Raw genomic sequence first — 6000 nt, 5'->3', positions numbered from 1 at the left:
TGGTTAGCCATATTTTTTATTTCTATGCATTTCATAGAGTATTAAAAGCGGGTGTTTCCTTATTTCAGAGGGGTCATGCTATGTGGTATTGTCTCCTTAAGACCTCTGAAAGTGAGGCACCAATGCAAGAGCTCCATCTCCTGGTGTGGAAAGCAAAGTGCAAGGCTAAGGTACATATAGTGTAGACCTGGGCTGGCTAACACTGGTCTTGAAAAGCCACAGCCCTGCTGTTTTCCAGCCATCCATATGCATAGAGCTTCTTATTGGCTGAACACATCTGATCCAGGAAAACAAAAGCGGGGGGTGACTCTCAAGGGTCAAAGTTAACTACCGCTGGTGTAGAAGATTAGGTGGAGAAGGGATGAGACTTATTCATGCACCTATGAACGGAATTCTCCACCGTAATGTGCACTGTATGACTCAATGTTCAATGGAGGCAGACTTGATTCATTTTGACTCACAACATGAATTATGTTCTTCCAGGTGTGCTCGCACTAACCTGAAACAGTCATTTTGATGCAAATGAAGGATACACTTGAGAGAGATCTAGATGCCAGAATGGGCTGTGCATCATGTTGGTACCGGATGAATATTACAAGAGAAGAAATTATCTATCTGCATTCTTTTATCTGGGGATCTTCACGTGTTCTCATTTTCACCACCGGAGGGATTTTTTTTTGCCAGCACAGATTTGTGTTGCTTGCCCAACAAAGAAACGCAACCATGCCTAATTTGAACCACACTAGGTAGCAGATCTTATTACGGCTCATATCTCTTCCTTCCATGTCTTCCAGAGTAAAGAGTCATTAAAGTACAGTTGTAGTTTTTTCACAGAGTATCAGCTTGAAGAAGTTTACAAATTTATATTTAATTTCTCCGGTCTATACCTTGATAATAACATTTGACTTAGACATCACTGTCATATCGTTGAATGTTAATGTCTATGGCCTGAAGCAGTTTGTGGAAGAGATCACACACATTAGTGGTAATGTCAGAATGTAGAAGGTAAATTTAAGCATTGCACCATTTATTTGCCTTACAGGAAATTTCATACCTCCTCCATCGGCAAATAATCAGTTAAATCTTGTGGAAAATGGCCTTTGCTGTTTGAAATGCAGTAATGGTATTCTGAGACATGTAGGGGAAAAATCCTGCAATTTAATCAATTGTGTGCGCACGGTTTGCTTTGTGGACTGTTTCCACACACACGTAAAATACATTTTGGATTTTATGATTCAAGGGAATGTAATGTTTACTACTTTTAATGAGTTCTAAAAACACTTAAAAGCCTTAACATTTGTAAACATATTTCTCTGCCTATTGTGCATTGGTTACGTTTTCTCAGAACACACTTACAAAACAAAACAAGCTGTGTGTGTTTGCACATTCATGTGGGTTGATGTTTTCGCACAACAGAGAGGTGTAGTAAATGAAACCCTTATTGGCTCTGACCTATGGACCGATCTGGGCTGGGCTCCAGTTCGAGTCAGCCTTGGCTCTTTACGGTCGTAGAGATGCCATGAATGGAGGCTGCGGTGCGGCTACCTGTGTGCATTAATCACTGTAAATTGACAGCATTCGTTTGCCAGTTTATTCTTGCTGCACCACGATGCAAGTGTGACTTCTAGTACGAGTAGTAGATAGCAGTAAATGGGCTTGGATGAGATACCAGAGTGACCACAACAGTGATCAGAGAGGGTTAAATGATCCGAGCTACGGTGCCGGTCAGGGCTTTCTAAAGATTCCCACTGCTCCATCAGTAGATTAGTGTTTTCATCTTCCACCGACACATGCATCATTATAAAAAACAAAACCGCTAGGTAATTTATATTAATTATACAGGAATGAGTGTAAAAATTAGAAACGCCATGGCTTGACACGCTGTACATAACATGCAGTAAAATTGTCAGTTGTGTGGGCTGGAGCCTTGTAATTGATCGCTGCATACAGTGAGAGTGGCTCCCTTTGCCTTGTGTGTATGTGAATGAGTGGACTGTGAGTTAGAGTCAATAAATTACCATCATCTGTTAGCGTACAAAGTCTTTATGTCACAGTCAATGGGCCAGAGCACCCATCCAATGGCTTGCCCTCCACGAGAGAGACAACGCTGAGGAACACACTGTCAGGATTTTGGACCTAATACAGTAAACATATTAAAAGAACTGCTGTTGTACTGTCTGAGCAAGACACAGGGCGAGACCCACATGATTTTTAATGAGCCAGTGTATTAAAATTAACAAGGCCATTTTACTTGTACTGCTCTCACGTTTCCACTCGGTAATGTTAAGATTTCATTTGCAAAAAACAAAGACCTAATCTGACAGGAAATCACTTGTGCTCGACTTTTAAATGGCTCTGATGCTGGAAAATAAATCTGTGTGATATCTGCCGATATCGCTTTAAATCTTTTCACTTTTCAAAATCATTATTAGGTCCATGTTGTGTAAGCGCCTGCTAAGAGGAGGTGGTGGAGCTCGGGCCTGCTCCCTTTCCACAGCGGCATCTAGGGAGCGTGACATGGTTTATAGCTCCAGTTGCCCTCTGTGGGTCTGTTTATGGATTCCCATAGAATAAAGAATCATGGCCACTCCAGGAAAAGCCAGCCAAAAACAACACCTCCACCACTGCACTCCTGCCCGCCTTTGCCATAACTCAACGCGATCTTTATTTTCCTGGAGGAAAAAAAAGGGGATTCATAGTAATGACATAAGATGACTGAAAATTCTGATGCTAATGTTTAATTTTTTTGTTGACGTAACATAAAAGTGTCACCACAAATGTGGCTGGTTTATTGGACGTCGTTACAGGTTGGTGGAAAAATTGTGGGCTTTGTTAAGAGAAAGCTTTTTTCTTTGAGTTGGAGCAGAATTGCCTCTGCAGGACTAGTTTGGGTTTTATGAAACCGCTGAAGATTTATTATATGAAAATGTTTGATAGGATAATGAAAGTGCGGCACCAAGGGCATTGTTAATTGAGGAAAATCCCCACAGCTCTGAGCCTGTGCAGCGAATGGCTCTTTACGGAAGGCTTGCTCCAGAAGAGTGATGGTGGATGTGAAAACACTCTGCTCAGCGGTGGATGGATGCAGCAGAGCCGTGTGCTTTCCCTGCTCCGCTGCCTCATCCACATGTGGTTCGGAGCCGGTGTCCAGCTGCACCTCAGCCGACCGCCCGCTCAGACCCTCGCAGACGGGCCGCGACCCGGAGCTGCAGCCGCTCTGGCTGCTGCCGCTGCAGCGTCATGGCTGTCAGGGGTTACGGCCGGTATCAAGCAGTCAGCACTAATGTTTAATCTAAAGATGATGCAAGAGAGCACTAAAGAAGGGCCATCAGTCATTTTCACTGTACACCGTCAACATCACACAGCCATGCTGGCCATAAAGCTTTATGAGTGTTTCTCTTGCTGTTATTCAACTCCCACTACATCCATTTCCTTTTTTCTGGCCATGTTTAGTCTTGTTTTGCTCATAACATTCCTCTGCGTAATTTGGACCGTTTAACTACAGCGTGCGTGTGTGTGTGTGTGTGTGTGTGTGTGATTTAGTAAGCAGGAGTGAAAGAATCTGAAGAAAGGATTCCTGTGGCATAGATCTGAACCCTCGGCCTGCTCCCTCCTCCCTCTGTCATAGACTCTTTCTCACTTTCTCTCCTCTTTCCTGGTGGATTCCCCAACCACACCACAACACCGTTAACAGACGCGGCCCTGGCAGATTTACTGCCGCCGTCTTTCCATTGGCCGCCAGCGCGACAGCGGAGATTTAATGCTGCCTTCTCATTGGCCAAGACCTGACAAGCTAATTTATGGGCGTACTGTGATTTGATGCCTCCTGCCTTTGAAGTGAGTTACGGCTCTGTCGCTTATAGGACACAGAAACGTGTCAGGTTGCAATCGTAAAATCTTATCCCTGAAGGGAGGTGGCGCTGGAGCATAATGGTGCTGACGTCATGAGACGAGAAGACACCTTCTCGGGAGCACGGAGAAATGTGCACTGGGATGAAATGCTAAGTGTCTGTGGCGACTGTTACAAAGCTTTGCACAGGGTTGGCCCATTACAATGTGAATGCACGTTGGTGTAATGCGTCGTATTTCCACTCTCACTCCACATGAGATCCTGAACGGCTGCGTAGATCAGCGCCAAAGCCACGCTGAGGCCTGACTACTGTATCTGCTGGTGCGGGTGGGACCCCATCATCTGTCTGCAGCCTATCTCTTCATCAGCCTGACAGTTTATCCTGACAAGATCAAGACGACGTGGAGAGCGGGAATGTGGCCCTGTAACGGCCTTGACCCATGGAAGTCTTTAAGGGTAAATAGCATGACTGCCCCTGCCCCGTCTCTCAACCCCTTCATTCATGCACCGCTTCCCTTGGATATCAAATCCCTCTCTTTAGTCTTTCACTTCACACTTGAGGTCATCTGCTCAAGTGGAAAATTGTTGGAATATAAAGAGACGGAGGAAAGCCCTGGACTTGCCTTGTCTACTGGGACCGCATCATTTCATAGCAGACCTCGTCTTGAACTTGATAACTCGGTTTACGCAGCAACGCCGTTCCGGGGGAGGAAGAAGAGGTTTTACACGATCCCGCTGAACTCGGGGGTGTGACTGATCGTTGGCGGTGTGTTAGAAGTGGCTGAGACAGATGTGGCTGCATAGAGTGAACCGTTCCAGTGGAAGCGCAGTGTGACCTATGCTGCATAGACAGCCCTTCTCCTTCCTGGTTGAACTGTTTGTCCATTTGTTTTATTCCCTTTAGATCTCACCTGCTGGTGGACGCTGACGTTCGTCTCAGTGTCTTATCTGTAGTTGTTCAGGGGAAATGCTGTGTGTGAGCTGTGTTTGCTCCGCTCGGCCTTGTTCGCAGTAACAGCCCTGGTGTCAGTGACTTGTATAATCCTGCAGCCGATGCCAGGGAATCCTCCTAAATTATATCAAACTCTAACAACCGCGCGTCCGTGCCGAGCAAAACTGATTCGAAACCACTGTGTATGAAGTTAAATCAGCTCTTTCACTTGGCAAGTTGCCCCTTTTAAAAGTCGATTATAGGCGTCTGAGGGCTGTAGATTGGAGGAAAGAGAAGCACTGAAGCCTGTGGCGCGTGCACTCAGGGGACCCGTGTGGTGACCGGCGGCCTGATCACTGGAGTAGCAGTTTACCTGAAGATTTAATAAATGACATGAGGCCAAACTATGTAGCTGTCAGAACTGAACACTCTGCTGGACGCTGGTTTCTGCACAGTCAGCAGGACTGTGGTGTCTGTCACCATGTGGTTATAATAATAATCTTTTGTGTAGATAAAAAGGCAAATTCATGATGTGCTTCAGTCTTTTTCCTTCCTGTTTTATCCAACCTGTCCTGTTATTATTGTGCTTCTCTTCTGACTTTCTTTCAGGCTCATTAAGCCAAATTGCTGAAGGTGATACTGAACATTGAGGTTGCGAGTTTCTAATGATGCAAATACGCCAAACTTTACATTTCCCCTGTTAGCAGTTGGCAGCTGATGGCGTCTCCTCTGCGTTGTATTCTGAGGACTGGGAATCATGTTTGGAGGCTCATTAATCTTGTTGAGTTACACTAATTAGAAAGACTGCGACACGTGAATGTGGGACAGTTTGACGCATGATGTGACGGAACGCTCGCCTTCAGAGACGCTGTGTGAAGCGTCTGGTGAGTAGAGACCCCCTCAGTCACACCTCTGCTCACCGTGGACCCTGCTGTACCTTATCTTTGTGTACGCGTTGGAGGCCATTTTGTCCAGCGTTATAAAATGGCTCCTGTTTACTATAGGACACCCTTCACCTAATCCAGCTCTTCTCCAATATAGCACTGCTGAAGCTCTTTTATTGGTGCACGATCCCTTTTGGTTATAACACAAGCCACAATTCAGTCACATGCATAATTTATTCCTGAATAATTTCCCCCAGTATTAGAAATATTGCAGTATTTGGTAATCATTAATAAGTAATGCATTCACATTCTCCACTCATTGTTTGATGAGAACC

The sequence above is a fragment of the Betta splendens genome, chromosome 7 (genome assembly GCF_900634795.4).
Source record: "Betta splendens chromosome 7, fBetSpl5.4, whole genome shotgun sequence".
Classification (NCBI taxonomy): domain Eukaryota; kingdom Metazoa; phylum Chordata; class Actinopteri; order Anabantiformes; family Osphronemidae; genus Betta; species Betta splendens.
The sequence above is the reverse complement of the archived record's forward strand: the minus strand, read 5'-3'. Positions refer to the sequence as shown.